Here is a 20,232-nt window from a genome sequence, read left to right on the forward strand (position 1 = left end):
TGGAGGTTCAAATTCAAAGATTCACAGAAGATGAGACATTGTTGATGTGCAAAAAAAATTGCAAATTGTATTGAATGAATGAATAGATTTACAATTAGTGTCCTTATTAAAGGAGAAAGGTAAAATCTAAAAGGTAGAAACCCTAAAGGGAAACATCCTACGTCGCATGATAATAATTAATAAAAGAATTAGTTATTATATGCCTAAAGTTTAGCATAAGTAAACTAGAGATAACAAATGACTTAATAATTAAATCAAAAGGATTTAATTAATTAGGAAATACTTTATTACTCTAACACCTTCCCTTAAGATAAACTTAGGGAGTAGCTAAAAATCTAAAAACTACTATTGAAAGAAAAAGCAAATGGGTCTTGACAACAAAAGCCTGATCAGGTACCCAAGTACAAAAAATCTTTGTAAAGAGGAGAAACAGAGAAAACCAAATGAGAAAAACCCTACTCCAAAAAGAGATGGAAAGAATGTCCCCTAAGATAGAAACAAAATGATGATCGTGAAGAACATCATTGAAGCATGAAGTTGCAAACACTGTCAAACTGCTGATTCGAAGAACCTACACTATATAGAATAGGACCAGGTAGAGAAGACTATGCTGAAGAGTTGATCAATTAAAGATGGACGATATCTTCATGGCCTCCAGAAATAGGAATGGAAGAGTGTCCATATGATAAATGATCCATCTCATCAAAATGCATATGTATCCAACCATTGCAACCACCTAATACATAGGATCAAATACTAAATACATAGCTCACTCCATCAAACCAAGAAATCAAAAGAACCAACATAACCCTCCTATAATCTTGAGAGGCAAGACAAGCACACTGAAACTTAATGCAATATCTCTTGCAGAAGGAAGAATAGGAACATCGAGAGTGCAAAAGAAGTACAAACATCTATAATGACACATGTTGTCGACACATCATGAGGCTAATGTCATGGAAGGAATACTCACTTGACAAAGGAAGATGGCGAAAATGGCCAACACAAAACCCCCAAGACACTTCATAATGTAGTGTGTGTGTACAACAAAACACAAAGATGTACAAGTTCTCGAAATGCAATAGAGTGACACTTTATCTTAGTGCGTTTGCGTAAAATGCTACCAAAAGATGTCAACAAATATCAAAAGAGACATAAGGCTGATACGATAGATAGTACAATCCATGACGAATCATCTGAAGCAACAAAAGTGATCCTTGAACCTGAAATCACGGTATCCACCAAAATGCATAAATACAAAAAATGAATAGAATATGCCTAGAGAAGAATTTGGAAAAACAACTAGCATCACTAGAAAGAGTTCAAAAAGACCTTTCCAATAATATAAATAATTCCCGGATTAGAGATCGGGTGCTCAAGATATGTCTCTCGGAGTGCAAAATAGAAACCCCGACTTTGATTGCATAAATATGAAATCAAACAGAATCAAAAGTCCAAATAACCTATACCATCATGATGGGCTTGGAAAGAGTTTTATGACGATATAAAATTTGTTATAAAATACCTCCGTATGACAAATATATGACCAAAATATGACCAATTTCTTTTTATGAAAAAAAAAGCTGAAAAGGATTACAGTTTGAAGGTTGTCAAATTTTGGCTTAAAAAAGGATGACATTAGCACCTGCAGCAGGCCTGCAATGTGTTAGTACTTTTCTGACATCCCTGCCCGCGTCAGTACATGGTTGATGTAGGCATCTTTTTGGGAAGAAGAAAACATTTAAAAAAAGAAAACTCTTTGATTTTTTTTTAAAAGAACAAAGCATACGCTCTTTTAAAAAATTCATGTGTTATTTTTCAACAGAGTCTTTTTTTTTGTGCTTAATTTTTTTGCATTAAAAAAATAAATCACCACCTCCGAAGTGTGCCCAATTTGGGGGCAATTTTTTTTACTCTAGATAAAACTGTGTTCAAATTGGACAAATTTTATATGGAAATAGGGGTTTTTGGGAGCTACAAATCTAATGGTGAGGTTTGTTTGGGAAGTATCCTAAGTTGCATTGTAATAATTGATAAAAGAATTAATTATTATATGCCTAAAGTTTAGCTTAAGTAAAATAGAGGTAATAGGTGACTTAATAATTACATCAAAATGATTTTATATAAAATAGGCAAGAGCCTATAGCACAGCAGTAACTTGTGAGCCTCTCAATCCAAAGGTCTTGGGTTCGAATCCACTCGAGTTTAACACATAATAATTAATTTCAAACAAATAATAGTAATTAATCTAGGCTTCGGCCCATTACCTATAAAAAAAAATATGATATTAAATATCATAAAATTGAGATGAAGTTCAGAAAGGGTAAAAATTTGCTGAAATTCAAACTTCATGGATGAAGTTCGGCGTATCTAGCAACTTGGTAAAAAAGGAATGAATATTCTTGTTCCATATGGAGAGTTGGGATGATTATCACACTTTATATGTCCAAATCTGCATGAATCCTAAAATGAACCTCCGAAAGCCGAGACACAAAAGAGAATGAAATCTTTAGCTTCTACAACAACCACTTCAGTAAATACAGTTATAGTGATCAAAACATATGAATACCTTCTTGAAATGAAAATCCTGGTTTCCAGGGGGGATGAGATAATAATATGGAAATCTGCCAGGGATGGAGGCTGCACAATTGCTTTGTTTTACCAGAATTTACCAAGGGCAGCCAGAACCTCAGAGGGAAAGGAAAACTTCATCAGAACTACGTTTCCTCTACAAAATAAAACTTATTATCTGCATGGATTTTCAAGGCAAAATTCTCACTTGTTATAAACTAAGGAAAAGGAGATGGGTAGGCCCAAATATATATTCTAATTGCAACTTCATGAGAAACAAGTAGCTCATAGGTTACTCCTCTTAGATGCTTCAAACCAAGACATCATTTGTATGATCATATCACACAGATCTCTAAAATATTGGAAGCCAAATGCCAATCATTAAATAGTTAATTCAACTCAGCCCTGGACTATATCTTTTAGGTATTATGGCTAGAAGACAATAAGAGGGTCATTGAAAATACATGCCACTCCAAAGGTCAAATAGCAAAGAGGGCCTTATAAACATAATGAAGAGAAGACAGATACAACTGCTGATCAAGCTTGCTAGACCTTTGTAACACAAGAAAATTGAATTTTCAATTCAAGTGCATAATCACTTCTCTATGTCAGACATGACATACTTGTATTGGTATGGAGACCAAAACTAATTCATTTGTTAGAAAACATAGAAATCAGCTGCTTAGAAGTAAATTGGAAAATGCTAGGGCAAATGTGCATGTTTTTATCTTTGATCTTCAGGCTGAAGGTACTACTAGCATAGGATGGTAAACCCAAATTAATTCTGTCACTTCAATTTTCAGTCTCTCAGATTACATTTTTAAAGAGGAGAGTGATATCACCAAAATGGACTTCATCTTACATTGCTTAACCAATATAAATTCTGGATATGCTTGCTATAAATGTACTTAAATCTCAAGTAGATTCCGACCAGATTACTTCCATATTGGATGCAGATTTCCATAAAAATACATTCAACAAATAGCTTCTGTATCCATTCCAAGTATATGAAAGAACACCTGGAATACTGTAAATGCTTCTTGTAAACCCTTCAAAACCTTTGGTAGACTCTGAAAGAAAAACATTGGAAGCAACAAGCAGATGCAGATAAACAAGAAAGAGCCCTTAAAAGTGGAAGAAGATGATAATGTTTCTGTCCTTTTACACAACTTGAAAGGAAAAGAGAACTAAACAACTTTAGATCTTAATTGCTAAATTCCTATCTGCTCCTTTATCCAAGAGTCTGGCAACTTTGGAAGCAACAAGCAGATGCAGATCAACAAGAAAGAGCCCATAAATGTGGAGGAAGATGATAATGTTACTGTCCTTGTACACAGTTTGAAAGGAAAAAAGAACTAAACAACTTTAGATCTTAATTGCTATGTTTCCATCTGCTTCTTTATCCAAGTCTGGCACTCTCTCTGTTCTACCCAACTCTGCTTTCAGGAAAGTATTGAACTCAAATGTGAGAAGGGTTGATATCCTTTTCTGAGTTATTTGCAAAATCTTGCAGCACCAGCATTTTTTTGACCATTCCAACAGGTCGTCACATTGTGCAATCGTTAATAACTCCATCCATGAACATGTTATGCCATTCAAACCAACTTCTACGATTATACCAGTGGGCCACAGTAGAATATCAGAGGCACTAAGAAAGTCCCCAAGAATTTTCCTTCCAATTCAACACATTTATGATTTATATCATTTCCCAACATCAATGTATCTTATTGGACTGATTCTTGGAATGAAAGAGAAATGTGCTGACATTGGTCTCCATCAGCAATGCATTTCTCTGCTTGCAAGCCTTTTAGAAAGTTTTAGTGACATTGGTGTCAACCAAGAGGCTTCTATTTCCCCTATGTTTTGTGGTCTTTATATTCAGGAATTAGAAGATTGTAAATATCCTAAGAGGGGACGGTGATACCTTCTATTGTATGTTGATCTATCTTTATTGGTACATCTGTGCAAGGGCTACAGGAGGATTTAAATACCTCAGAGGTAGGTATGTAAAATAAGACTAGCAAGACAAAGCTAGCATGATCTTTTCCAATAAAACTTATCAAAGGAATCACAAGTGGATCGACTTTAGTTTTGTAGGGTACACTCTAGAGGAAGTAATAGAGTATAAATATATTCACATTTATTTCAACAAGCAGCTCAACTAGGATACTTGACAAAGGAAGAAATCTTTTGGGTGGGTGCGGGGTTAAGGTAGGGAATGCTATATGCATTGAAATAAAATAAAATTTGGGAGCTGGAGCTATGGAAGTGAATAAGAATGTGTATTCTTTTTGGGTATTTAGTTATTGTAGCAACTGTTTATGGATGTGAATTATGGGGAAGAAATCAGAGATGATGAAACAAAAATGATCACAAGAAGATTAATGCCAAAAATTTGGTTCCTTATGACATGATCACATTTAGATTCAAACTCAGAATTTTAGTACCTTATGAGATTGTTCTTGTTGAAGCAGGTGACTTCCCTATTGAGAGCTTTTCTGTAGTGTGCCTCATAAGCTATCATTAAAAGGTTAAACAAATGGAAACTCATAGATGGCATAAGGTTGTCATCAAAGAAGTCTTGAATGAGAGAGAAATAAGTCTTAGATGAAAAAAACATGGATTGGTTGAGCAAATGGGCCATTTATTTAAGTGCTGATAATAGCAAACAAATAAAAACTTTTATTATGGACGAACTCTGAAAGTCTATGAAGGAAAACTTATAGAAAGAAATAAACATTATTTGGCGAATTTAAACCATCTTATAATCATCAACGAAAGACATACATAAGGGCAAGTATACCTTGGAAAAGAGATTTTTTGCTTTACCTTACACCATCTTCAACGGAAAAAGGCCGAGAGAAGAATGGGAGGAAAGAGTTTGTATCTTTGCACAATAGGAATAATTGAGCAGCATTTTCTTGTAGAGTGATTACAGATTAACAAAATTTGTTCGGAGGCCGAGAGAAGGCCAAGAGGTAGTTGGACTTGAGAAGCACGTTATTCTAGATTGTGAAGATTACTTATAAATTCAAACAAAGTATATAGACAATTAAACGATTACTTGTCTACAAGATTTGTTCAAAGAGGATAAGGTTGGGAAAATAGGGTACCTCATCATCGAGATTCTTTGCATTTGTTTAGGAAGTTTAGAGCTAGAATTGGAGGAAATATTTTGTATCTTTTGTACAATAGGAATAATTGAGAAGCACTTTCTTGTAGAGTGATTACAACTTAACAAAATTTGTTCAAAGAGGATAACATTTGGATTATCATCAAGATTCTTTGCATTTGTTTCACAAGTTTGATAACTAGAATGATGTCATATAGTATCTTGTTGGGTGATTTTTTTTGTAACCAATATTTTTCCAACCACTTGCAAAATGGTAATCTCAACCAGATTGTGTGAGACACACTCTCTCCTATTTGTAAGGGAAGCCTCCCACCCCATTTTTTTTTATTACAACTAAAAACAACTAACACTAACTAGAATATAAAATTATACTAAGATAATCAATAAGGTGTTACCTTCACAATATTCTCTTTTCTCAAAATAGGTGTTCTTCCTCAATCACATCCTCTACTTTTAGAATAGATGATCCTTACAATAAGCAGTCAAGTACAACCAAATAGAGTTAGTAACCAAGAAGCTCACAAGAGCTTAAAGACTTTCCATAATCTTGTATAAAATTTTAGAAAAAAAGAGTTGCAATATATATATATAACTCAAAGACTAACATACATTACACCTTAGTCCATAAACATAGAGGATAAAGAATCACAATGACTACATGTTATATCTTTCTTGAGCATGTTACATTGATTCCAAGCTCAATAAGCAACTCAAAGGCTACAAGATTAAGTTTGAAAACATAACCTTTACTCCAAACACAAGGAGTAGCTCAAATACTACAAGATCAAGCTTGAAACCCTTTTAGATAACACAACAATACTCACAATCAACTTTGGATAATCCTATCACATAACTTGTTCCAATGCAGATTAAAAGCAACTTTTCGCCTTTATTGATTGCAATTTGATTTACATCCAAAGTTAAGGTTTTAAAGTGTTTCCCAAAATAGTAGAGTTTTGTTGCAGTGCCAAAGATAAAACATTTACAAAGAGCTCCCTCATATTTACAAATAAAAAAGTGGTAGAGTTCCAACTTTTGACTTATTTTAGATTACAATCGTAAACTATTTTGACTTGTAATGTAATTACATTTAATTGCATTTACCGACTTTACATGTAATTTTTCAAAACATGATTACATATGCATGATGTTAAATTTCCATTGCTTTGTCATTGTTATGACATGTACTAACACTTATAGATTTCTGTATATTTCAAGTTACCTTCTCAAAGCATATGTATATGATAGTAAGAGGCATGCCCCCGTAGAGACACGTCTCTTTAACTCTCATTAGTTATCAATTACATTTACTTATTATCATGATTAAGAGTGTGATAATAACTTATATCTATACACACACACACACACACACACACACAATATCTCATATTTCTAAGATATGTATATATTAAATGAGTTAAATAAATATCACACACACACACACACACACACACACACACACACACACACACACATATATTCAGTGATTTTTATCCAATTGAAACTATACTAAAATTAATACTCCCTCTTAATTAGAGAGGATAAACATATGAATAGATATTACGCCATTGGTAATATTAGTTAGAAATGACAAATTTTAAGGATATATTTGATAAGAAAATCTCCACCATTTTGATATCAATTTTTTCACGAGTATTGGCTTCTTGAATATCAACACATGATATTCACCGCATACTCTGAGTAATGACCTATTGTGTATTGATATTCACCAAGTACTCAATAATAAGGTAACGGCCTCTTGAATATCACGTTACATGATATATTACCGAGTATCTATGATATACGTCACATGATATCATAGTAAAATAACGAATTTGTTGTTAAATAGAGATAAAAAATTATCTATATATACAAGTATACACAAGAATGCTTCTTTAACGAACAAAGAGAGAGAAATAGAAACATTATGAAGAGAGAGAAAAAGTTTCCATAACGAATAGGAGTTTATGTAAGCATTACAAAAAATGTGACCATTAGAAAAAGACGGAAGAGAGTAAATAGAAACTATCTAATATCATAATACCCTCCCTTAATGGTCAATCTATCTTCAAAAAATAGAAATTTGCATGTCCTTTAAAAAGTGTAAACGGCAGCCTTAGGGGGTTGATCAGAGAGGTCTACATGTTTTGCAATGTTGGTCTGTGGCTGAGACCCTCTCTGCTTCTGTTGGTTAGAAGCAATGCGAGTCCTGTATTCTTGGATCACATTAAAAAATTGTGGCAATAATTGCACCACATTTGCTTCTTCTTGGAACTATTCTGAGACTAAGCAAATCATTGAAATGAGCCTTTATCCTTGTCAAAGGATTGGGCTGAAAATGGTTGTCTAGAGGAGGATGAACGAGCACTGCTGCCAAATTGTTGTTTCCAATGGTCTTGCTGTAGAAGTTTGGTGCACAAATCTGAAAATTTGAGGTCAACATTAGTTGCAGGAATGTTAAGTGTCTTAATAAAGTGCTCATAGGATGATGGTAGACTTTTCATGACCACGATATCCTTTTCCTCCATTGTACGATGAATGTCCTCAAGCTGATTGCTGATGTCCTTAATCATTAGAAGATGTTCCTGTAAGGACATGTGCTCATCCATAATAACAGAGAATAGCTGATTCTTTAGAAAGAAGGCTCTTTTGTTAATTTGATGTCTCGTGGAGTTCCTAAAATGTTTTCCAGATCTATGTAGTTGTCTTGCTAGACGACACTTGAGACAACTGATCATTAGTATCTAAAAGCTTAATAAGCATAATTTCTTCACAATTACGATCATCAAACTTCTCTTGAGTAGCATCGACTGTGGTAGTACAAGTCTTGGTAACCAAAACAAGCGCCTCAAGGCGATGGTACTCAAAGATTGTCATTTTTCTCTGCTTCTAGGTATTGTAGTTCTTTTCATTGAATCGCTGACTTCCTTCCAAGAGAAGATTAATGAGAGATGCCATGACACATTTTTCAATGCAAAAAAATGAATATAAGAAATGACACAAACTTCAAGGAAAATTGATGGAAGACCTAGAAAAAATGAAAGGACACCCAAAAGAGATCTTGAAAAAACCCAGAAAGAATCTGAAATTAGATTCTGATACCATTGCCTCGAAAATTGAGGCATGGGAAATGATGCAGCTGAAAAAAAAAGACCAACCCATTTGAGATCTGCAAAAACCTATAGGAATATGCCAAATTTTTGTTAATCTGACACAAGAATTGAGGGTGGATTTGAAAAAAAACAAGTAGATTTTAATCCATGTAGGGGGTCATGCTAGTTGAAGAATGCAGAAGATGGAGGTAGAAATCGTGAGAAAGGTCAGAGAAGCGCCTCATTTGAGCAAAAATGTAGTAGAGAAATATTAAAAATGACAATGAAACTCAGGAATTTTGTAGAAAAAGAGACCATGGGTGAATAAAATAAGGTTGCAAAAACAAGAAAAATGCAACTAGAAGTCAGAGATGCATCTGTAACAGGAGGAAGATGCACACAATCTTGAGGAAGAAATGCAATTTTAATGATCTGCGATTTTGAACAATGAAAATTGCAAAAAAAATTGGACGCCGAATCCCTAGTTAGATTTGGAGGGAAAAAAGATACAAATTTTGAACACACTCGAGCCGATATTTCAAAATTTTTGAACTAATAATTTCAAAAAGAAATTAATTTTTTGAAGCGGCCATGAATTTTCGTTGATAACATATTATGATAAAATAATGGATGTGTTGTTAAATAGAGGCCATAAATGATCTATATATACAAGTATACGCAAGAATACTTCTATAACAAACAAAGAGAGAGAAATAGAAACATTCTGAAGAGAGAAAGAGAAAGTTTCCATAACGACTATAAGGAGTTTATGGAAACATTACAAAAAGTGTGACCATTAGTAAAAGACAGAAGATAGAGTAAATAGAAACTATCTAATATCGTAATAGTAATGGCCTTTTGAATATCACGTCACATGATATTCACCAAGTACCTATGATATATCTATACAAACAAATCATAGACTGTCAATTGAATGGCATCTAACTTGGAGTTGTTGATTTACAAGATATAATTTGTTTACAAATTTGTATAAAATGTATATCAGGATAGAAAAATCTTTTAGTTATTGTAAAATTGTCACCTTTCAATAACTTCTGCAAATACAAGTGATAATCATTTGGAAGTCATCACTTCCTCATGATGTACACAGGGGGTAGACTCATAGATACATGACATTACAAGTTCACATGAAGTCATTATAGATACTGTCATGTGTTGTTGTCATGACATCTTGTTGCCCTCAATTTTGGCTTCACAAAATTGGGGCAACCCTACGCAATTTTCTTATGGATTCATAGGTGGATTCTCTTTGTTTTGATGTCATGATAAGGTTTCATGGAACAATTTGTTATCCCTAAATTGTACTCTATGTGATCCTATCTATGCATTCCTTTTGAAGATTTTTGTCGAGTTAAATCCAAATTGTTTGCTAGTAAGAGTTTTTCTTCTCTAACTACAAATGCTTGATTTTTGGCAAACTTTCGTGTCTTTTCTTTGTGTTGTAAATATTTATTAGTCTTGTTTTTTCCTTAGGTGAATATCCCTTGGAATTCCACTCCTTTTGAGCTAACTTAGGTCGAAAGAGTTGTATAGTTTAAGTTATAGGGGAAAAAGTAGGGTTTTTTAGGACAACTGCATATCTTGATTAAAAAATCTTATAAAAGTGAGATTTTTATTGGTGAAAGCATGATATAAAAGTATTTTTGGTATTTAAAGTGGATTTTGTGGTCCATTTTATTTTTTTAACTTATTCTGAGTTGCTTTTAACTATAGTTTTATATCTTTTATGAAAATAGCCAATTTCAAGACTATTTTTCATGTTACTTTATTAAAAACTATAGTTAGATATTAAATTTTAATTGCATAAGACACTTAAATACACTTTAAGTGAGGTTTTTATTACATATTGCATATATCTACATGCAAATGCCATTGTGAAAACCCACTTCCTATAAATTACAAGTCCCAACATCATTAAATTGCACTTTTTCAATGCAATAACACATTTTAATGTGAGAAGCAGGTTTTTAATAGGTATTTTCATATTTAAAACTTATTAAATCAATGTAAGTGGCAATTCTAACACATTTACATATGTTTTTGCATATATAAGCTCATTTTAATGTTTTAATGCATTTAATTGGAGTTTTTCAAACCTATTACATATGCATTTTAAAAATTGCCACTTAAGTGGACTTTTGAGATCAATTTACATATTATTATAACATGCAAATACATGTTTTAAGTGAAGTAAACTAAAAGTGCTGTTTTTTGACTCTATTGCATATGTTTCTGGTACAAGAAAATCCATTTTTATGAGCCAAACTAGTAGTGGCAAATTTTGACCCCATTACATGTCTTTTAAATGCTAAAAGAACATGTATATGCATTGAAAAGCCCCATTTTTCATGCAATAACATGTAGTTTTGAACATGTTTTCCACTTGTAAAAATGTGTTTAAGTAAGAGTGGCGATTTTAGACCCATTTGCACATCATTTAGACATGCCAATGGCTTCTAAAAACTTGTTCTTATGGCTTGTAGTGCATTAAAATCGAAAGTGGCAATTTTTCCAGCTATTGCATATGTTTTGAACATGCAAATGCAACCAAAAAGTGCGTTTTACTTCATAGTATGAGGCTCTTTGATCAAACACCTAACAATGGCGATTTTAGCCCAAAAACACATGTTTTGGGCTCTTAAAACTTCACTTTTTTGGGCGTTTTTCTCCGAAAACAGATTTTGCAGCTTTTAAATGCTCTTAGCTTGAGCAATACTTGGTCATTTTTTATGATTTACACTTGTTGTTTTAATAGTGCAAATTGCTCAAAACTAGGGCATTTTGAGCAAAAACGTACCCTAGATGGGTTGAGAAATGAAGAAAACCCTCAACAAACTCCCCTTTTGAGTAGCCTGGTGTGTTCTTTGGGTGATTTTAGGCCCTTCCTAGCTTGTGTTCAAGCCTTTTAAATTACTTGATAAGCTTTGGACACCATTTTTCAAATTCTTTGCTTATTGCACATTGCTTGGTCAAAAAGTTTGCTAAATTGATGAAATTTTTTGCTCTAACTTCCTACACTTGGCAAGCTACACATTTTGACTCAACTTTTGCAAGGACTAGAAATAAGTTGACCTGAGGATCAAGATGATTTTAGGACTAAGATGAGGAGGGATAAAGTTGACCTAAGTACAAAAACCTGAGATATGAATTATTTTGTGCATGTTCTATGATTTCTTCTCTAAAAACTAGCTTTGGAACAAAGATGACTTAGGTCAATTTGGTTCCAAAGCTTCATCTTGCAATCTTTCTACATCCAAGAAATCCTTTGATTGCATTTTCAGATTTTTACAAGTGTTTAAAAGGACTTCTTCTCTTGCCTCTTGAGAAAAGGGTATGATTTCTTGTTGTTTTTCATAACGTTTTTGTTGAATGTATTTTTTATGTTGTGTATGCAAGTCTCATCATTTCCATTTTCAGATTTGCATTTGTTTTGTATATGTCAAGTTGCTTCTTCTATTCTTCCTTCTACTTCTCTAAGTTGCATTTGCAAAGCCTCACTTATTTGCATATGCAGTCCGAGATAAATCTTGTTCTAATATGGTAGCAAGTACCTTATTTTCCCTCATAAGAATGTAAGCGTAATTCTCACCAATATGCATTCCATGAACCTCTACATGGCTGCCCTATGGTTGAAAAGCAATTTTCCACATGCTTGTTGGATACATAGCATGGCTAATGCCTATTAAGGCATGCTATGTTTCAATTTCATTGCACTTTACTCCTCATTTGCACATTTTAAAGCTCGTTGTCTGCATATGCAATCCACTCCAAAAAACCCATTTTTGGCTCGACCCATTTTTGAGCAATTTTGAGCTTTGACTCATTTGCTCATTTGATATCCACAATTATTTCATACACTTTCCCTTTTCATACGTTTCCCAAATCTATGATTTTACATATGAAAAGTGAGAAATTGACCTATCTATGCTTGAAAGAACATACGTTGGTTTTTTTTTTTGAAACTCAATAATGACAACATGCATAACCCTAGACATGCAAAGAAGAAAGAGGAATGTGAAGCAAGAGTAATCACATAATGGATCTCACAATGAGATGAGACAATGATTGAATGCATAAGATGTTTCAAAATGGAGATAAAAAGAAACAAATGTGTTTTTCAAGCGACAATCACCATTACAATACAGAGCAACCAAGAATGCAAGTTTAGATTCTAGTTCAAGAGTTTACACCAAACCCGAGCACGTCGACCATTGAACATCCTATAACAACATGAAGATATATAGAGGATGATGTAATAAAGGTTGTGTCTTGTCAAACACCTGGATCATTTTCATCATGTATCATGTATTTGTAATTGACATATTACATGTAATTGAAAAACAAAATGTAATTGCATATGATAGTATCACATGCAAATTTGTAACATGTAATCAAGTTGCAATCACATTAGGAATGCAACTTTGAATAAGTCAAATTAGTTAGTTAGAAGTTTGTTAGAGAATAAGTCAAGATGGTTGAAGATTTCCTCTTTTTCCTCCACCTTTTTCTCTCCTATTTTCCTATATCAAGGAGGGAGCTCATTGTAAATAATCATCTTTTGGCAAGGAAACAAAATTTTGCCAATTTGTATTGTGCACTCTTAAGACTTTGTGCTTGGATGTAAATCAAATTGCTTTCTATAAAAGAGACAACTTACTTTAAAACTTTGTGTTGATTCAAGGTGTTATGTGACAACATTTTCTAGATATTGATTGTGAGTTTTGGATTTTTGCACGAGAGAATTTGAATTTAATTGTCCAGACTTTGAGCTGCCTATTACATTCAGAGCAAATTTGAACTTTTGAAGACTTTGTGCTATAGGAGGACAAAATGTTATAGATAGTAGTGACTATAATCACTTAGATTTTAAGATTTTGGGCTTCGATTGTAAGTACTTTTGTTGAATTTGAGAGAATCTAGTAAGAGGCTTTGGGCTTCCCCTATCATTCTTGAAAAAAAATGAATTGATCAAGAGAACCATCCTTTTTGTAATTTTAGTTAAGTTCCCGTTGAAGCCACCCATGGTAAGAAGGGAGCCTCCCCTATGTTAAATTTGTAGCTTTTGTCGAATTGAATTTGTTAATGTTTTAGCATCAGAAGAAGCAAAATATGGACTATTTGATATACTGATCTAAGCTTATGAATGAATTAAATTAGTGCTGATTATATCAACTACATGTATGTGAGCATACACACACACACACACACACACATATATGCTTATGTACGTGTAGTATTATGAAGTTGATTATTGGCAGTCATTTAATATATTGTGATCAGGTTTCATTTGTTATCAGCAGCCTTTTATGTATTGTGATAGGGCTTCTTACTATCGGTAGATATATATTATTGTGCCTCATTACATTACTTGTGTTTGTTGCGCTTATAACTAATCATGTAAGTTGTTTTTGTTATGAAACATGCCTCCGAAGAGGCATGCCTCTACATGGCCTTTGGGCCATGTAGAGACATGACTCTTTGGAGTCATGTGCTTTGCCCTCTTATATATATGCCCTTTGATCGCAGTGAAAAACAATCAATTCATGGCATTCCAATACCTGCAATCAGAGAAAAGACATTTGGTTAACATTTCATTTTGCAGATATAATAACATCAAATATATATCATCTCTATTCATTTCAGTATACAGTCAAAGGAAGGCAAACTGTGATCGCTGGTAAAGTCATAAAGGAGGAAATACTTTCAGCACTATTCAAGTAAGGATATTCTTTGCAGTTATTAGTTTTGTAATTGTTTTTATCTATCAGAGATCCACAAAATTTAACATGGTATCAGAGCTATACTGATAGGAAAACTATTACAAAGTATCTATTCAATCTGAAATTTCAAAAGCTAAAAGAAAGAGTTTTTAAAACATATTATTAAAATGGTGAATCGTGTAAGGATAGAGGATAGGCTAGATGGGGCATCAAATTTCTAATCCTAGAAAATCAAATTATTAATAGTATTAAGAGAAATGGAATTAGAGAAATATATTGAATCAAATTTACCCATGCCTGAAAATGAATAAGAAAAGTTAACTTGGAAAAGGCATAATAATAAAGCAATGAAGATCATTATAGATTCAGTAAAAGATCATATACTTCCTTCTATAGCAAATCTTCAGACTGCATTTGAAATGTTCTCCTCTATTCAAAATACATTTGAAATCAACAACACTAGTAGATTATTAACTTTAAAACAAGATCTACTATATGTAAAGATGAAAAATGGAGAATCTATAACTTCATATTTCCTAAGGATTACTGAATTAAAGGATCAACTCACAACTATGAATAATCAAGTTGATGACAAGGAACTAAGCATGATTGCTCTTAGAGGTCTTCCTCTTTCATGGGAAACCTTCATTCGAGGTTTAGGTTCACAACCTGAACTTCCAAAATTTGATCAGTTAAAGAATGAATGTGCTCAAGAAGAATCCAGACTAGCTTCAAGAGGACTAAGTACAAATCAAGAGGGAGACATCCAAGCACTGTATACTAAATCAAACAAGAAAAAAAAGTTTAAACATAACAAGAAGGAATTCAACAAAACTCACAAATCTCACAAACAACGTGACTGGTCCAAAGTTAGATGTTTTAAATGTGACAAGATTGGTCACTCTTATTATGTATGTCCAGAGAAGCAAAAAATTCAAGCAGCATTAACGGAAGTTAAAAATGAAAATGTTGAGAAAGTAGAAAAAGAAAATTATGCATTCTAGTTAGCTCTCTCAAGTGAATTAAACACTAACCACAATACTTGGATCATAGACAGTGGAGCTTCTCATCACATCACTGGATTTAAGGATAAGTTTGAAACTTTCACTAATCATGCATCAGAAGAAGTAACCATTGGAGATAACTCCTCTTATCCTATTAAAGGAATTGGTTTCTGTTCTATATAACTGAATTCTGGAATTACACTTCAACTCAAGAATGTTTTATATGTACCAAAAATAAGAGAAACCTTGTCTCCATCTCTGGACTTGCTGATCAAGGATACGAAATTGCATTTCAAGAAGATAGATTTCTATCTTGGCCCAAGAATTCAAATATTAAGAAAGCCATCTCCATTGGAGTCAGAGATGGGAATCTTTATAAGCTTTGTAATAATCAAAATCCTAACCTAAACTTAACTCTTAGTTATGATCATTCAAATTCCCGTGAAGTTTGGCATAGGAGACTAGGTCATCTTAACTATTGGGCATTATCATCTATAGGGAAAATTGTAAAAGGTCTACCTAATCTAAAAGATGATCATTTAAGTATTTGTAAGGGATGTGCATTAGGTAAAAATACTAAACATTCCTTCCCTAAAAGTGATCATAAATCCAAATCCATTCTTGAACTTATTCACACAGATCTCTATGGCCCTATGTCAGTTCCCTCTCTTAATGGGTGTCTTTTCTATATAATCTTTATTGATGATTACTTTAGGAGAACTTGGATCTATTTTCTAAAGCAAAAGGAGTCATCTGAGGTCTTATCCAAATTCAAAGAATTCAAAGCCTCAGTTGAAAACCAATTAGGTCAAAAGATCAAAACCCTAAGGTCAGACAATGGGGGTGAATACATATCTGATATCTCTAAAAACTTCTGCATTTCTGTTGGGATTAAGAGGGAGTTTTCTGTACCTTATAATCCTCAACAGAACAGAATAGCTGAAAGAAAAAATAGATCTATAGTTGAATCAGCCAGAGCTATGTTACATGATCAAAATCTTCATTATTCATTTTGGGCTGAAGCATCTAATACAATAGTCTAAATTCAAAATCGATGCCCTCACTTTGTATTAGAGAATACCACGCCAGAGGAAGTATTCACAGGCGTTAAACCAGAGCTAAGTCACCTGAGAATATTTGGATGTTCAGTTTATATTCACATACCAAAAGAGAAAAGAACGAAATTAGAGCCTTCTGAGAAGAAGGGAATATTCATTGGATATAGTGAAACTACAAAAGGTACGGGATCTACATTCCTGGGCAAAGAACAATTGAAATTAGCAGAGATGTAATATTTGAAGAAGACACAACCTTTAAAATTTCTAGTAATAGTGATGAATCCATTTTTGAAGAAGATCAACTTACAAAAATTGAGAGGGAGGATGATTCTGATCTCTCTTCCATGTCTAATCATAGAGAGCTTGAAAACATCAGTAATAATAAAAAGAGACCTCTTTGGGCTAGGAAAATGTTAGAAGAAAATCAAGTTGAACTAGATGAAGTAATTTAGGAAAGCAAAAGGACCAGAAACCAATTATGTTATGTTGCATTGTTATCTGAACTCATAAAATTTGAACCTGCTAATGTTGAAGAAGCACTCTTACATCAATCATGGAAGGAAGCAATGATTGAGGAATATAACTCTATATTAAAGAATGATGTATGGTATGTTGTACCAAGACCTAAGAACAAATTAGTTGTCTTTTCCAAATGGTTATTCAAGATTAAACATGCATCAGATGGCAGTACTGAAAAATACAAAAAAAGATTTGTAGCTCGAGGGTTCTAGTAGAAAGAAGGCATTGACTATGAAGAAACATTTGTCCCTGTTGCCAGGTACACTTCAGTCAGAACAATCCTAACAATTGTAGCATCCAAAGGATGGAAGGTACATCAGATGGATGTCAAAACATTTCTCAATGGCAAGATTGAAGAAGAAGTCTATAATATATATTGAACAACTAGAAGGGTTCAATACTTATGACAACAAAACTCATGTTTGTAAATTAAAGAAAGCACTTTATGGACTCAAACAGGCTCCCAGAGCCTAGTATGAAAGAATAGATAACCACCTATTGAAGTTAGGATATTCTAAAAATGAAGCCGACCCAAATCTGTATTTCAAAACTGATGGTGATGATATGATTATCCTTGTATTATATATTGATGATTTGCTAATAACAGGCGAGGAACATCTCATAAAGAAACATAAGCAAGAATTCACAGCAGAATTTGAAATGAAAGACTTAGGGTTACTTCACTACTTTTTGGGATTAGAAGTCTGGCAACAAGACAACTATATTATTCTAAATCAGGGGAAATATACAATTGATATTTTAACCAAATTTGGTATGATGGAATGTAAACCAGCTGCTACTCCTATGGAAATAAATTTACACAAATTGAAAGATGATATGAACAAATCTGAACTTGTAGATCCTACTTACTACAGACAGATTATTAGATCCCTAATGTATTTGGTAAATACTCGTCCTGACATATGCTATGCTACTCATGCCTTGAGTCAGTTTATGTGTGCACCTAAGAAGATACATCTACATGCATCTAAATACATATTGAGATATCTAAAGGGCACTATTGGAATGTGAATCAAATATGACAAAGTCAACATTGAACTTCTTGGATATTCAGATTTCGATTGGGTTGGAAGCTCTGTTGAGCGGAAGAGTACTTCAGGATATTGTTTCAGTCTTGGATTTGGTATGATTTCTTGGTCTAATTGGAAACAAACTTCAGTAGCATTGAGTTCCACCGAAGCTAAATGCATTGCATCTTCCTTGGGTGCTAGAGAAGCAGTATGGCTATGAAAGTTGTTATCAAATCTTTTCAAAAGGCATTTGAAGCCCTCTGTGATTTATTGTGATAATCAAAGTTGCATTAAACTTTCATTTAATCCAGTATTTCACAATCGCTCCAAACATATTGAAATTCCATTTCATTACATCAGAGACATGGTGAATCGAGGAGTTATTCAACAAGAATATATATGTACAAATGAGCAAACTGCTGATATCCTTACCAAGCCTCTTGTTAAAGTGAAGTTGAAATACTTCAAAGAGAAACTTGGTATGATTAATTGTAATAAAAAAATGTGAAATAAAATGTTTATCTCATTTGAGTTTATGCTTCTATTGATTACTTAGTAGCGTTTGATACGTAATGGAAGGTGACGATCTTTCATGGACATATTCATTAGAAGAAAATTATTTACAAGGTGATGATCTTGTAAATAATAAACTTGTGTGTATTATGAGCATCTCTAGACATTGCTTAAGTGCAAGTAGAGATTATATGGGTATTTCTAGAAATTTCTTAAGTGCAAGTAGAGATTATATGGACATCTCTAGACATTGCATAAGTGCAAGTAGAGATCATGAGAGTATTATGGGCATCTTTAGATATTGCTTAAGTGCAAGTAGAGATTATATTTGTATCATGGACATCTCTAGACATTGCTTAAGTGCAAGGAGAGACCATGAATGTGTCATGAACATCTTTAGACATTGCTTAAGTGCAAGTAGAGATTATGAAAATTTAATCACTATGGACATCTCTAGACATTGCTTAAATGCAAGTAGAGATCATAGGATATACTTTATATTGTTCAGAGATTTTAATACATATTGTGTTGATTACATGATGATTCTGATTCTAATCTATTGATGTTTTACTTCTCGCTTGCTAAAGAGGGAGTGTTAATGTTTTAGCATTAGAAGAAGCAAAACATGAATTATTTGATATGCTGATCTAAGCTTATGAATGAATTAAATTGCTGCTGATTATATCAACTACATGTATGTTAGCATATATATATATATACACACACACACACACACATATACATATATATGCTTATGTATGTGTAGTATTATGAAGTTGATTATTGGTAGTCATTTAATATAGTGTGATCAGGTTTCATTTGTTATCAACAGCCTTTTATATATTGTGATTGGGCTCCTTACTATCGGCAGATATATATTATCGTGCCTCATTACATGACTTGTGTTTGTTGGGCTTATAACTAATCACATAAGTTGTTTTTGTTATGAAACATGCCTCTGAAGAGGCATGCCTCTACGCTTCAGAGTCATGTGCTTTGCCCTCTTTTATATATGCCCTCTGATCGTAGTGAAAATCAATCAAGTCACAACATTCCAATACTTGTGATCAGAGAAAAGACATTTGTTTAACATTTCATTTTGCAGATATAATAACATCAAATATATATCATCTCCATTCATTTCAGCATACAGTCAAAGGAAGGCAAACTGTGATTGCCGGTAAAGTCATAAAGGAGGAAATACTTTCAGCACTATTCAAGTAAGGATATTCTCTGCAGTTATTAATTTTGTAATTGTTTTTATCTATCAGAGATCCACAAAATTTAACAGAATTAACTTAGAGATAATTCCTCTATGGTCATTGGTTAATCATAAATAAGATAAACACTAATATATACCTACTTTTATATATATATATATATATATATATATATATATATATATATATATATATATATATAGGGAGAGAGAGAGAGAGAGAGAGAGATCTTAAATTAATATTGTTTAGTTAATGATTAATTTATAAATTATCAAAGAAACATCTCTTCTACGAATATTTATATAACATTCAAATCTACAATTGGAACACACCAATAAAAATGTCAGTGT

At 33.0% G+C, this 20,232-nt stretch overlaps 1 protein-coding gene across 1 annotated transcript in view; it reads left to right on the forward strand.

Annotated features, from left to right (window-relative positions):
* LOC149544578 (ubiquitin C-terminal hydrolase 13-like) overlaps positions 1-20,232 on the forward strand; it is a 254,280-nt gene that overhangs the window by 44,890 nt on the left and 189,158 nt on the right. The window lies entirely within an intron of this gene.

This window comes from Cupressus sempervirens, chromosome 8 (genome assembly GCF_028749045.1).
Source record: "Cupressus sempervirens isolate cs-2001-9-10 chromosome 8, ASM2874904v1, whole genome shotgun sequence".
Taxonomy (NCBI): Eukaryota; Viridiplantae; Streptophyta; class Pinopsida; order Cupressales; family Cupressaceae; genus Cupressus; species Cupressus sempervirens.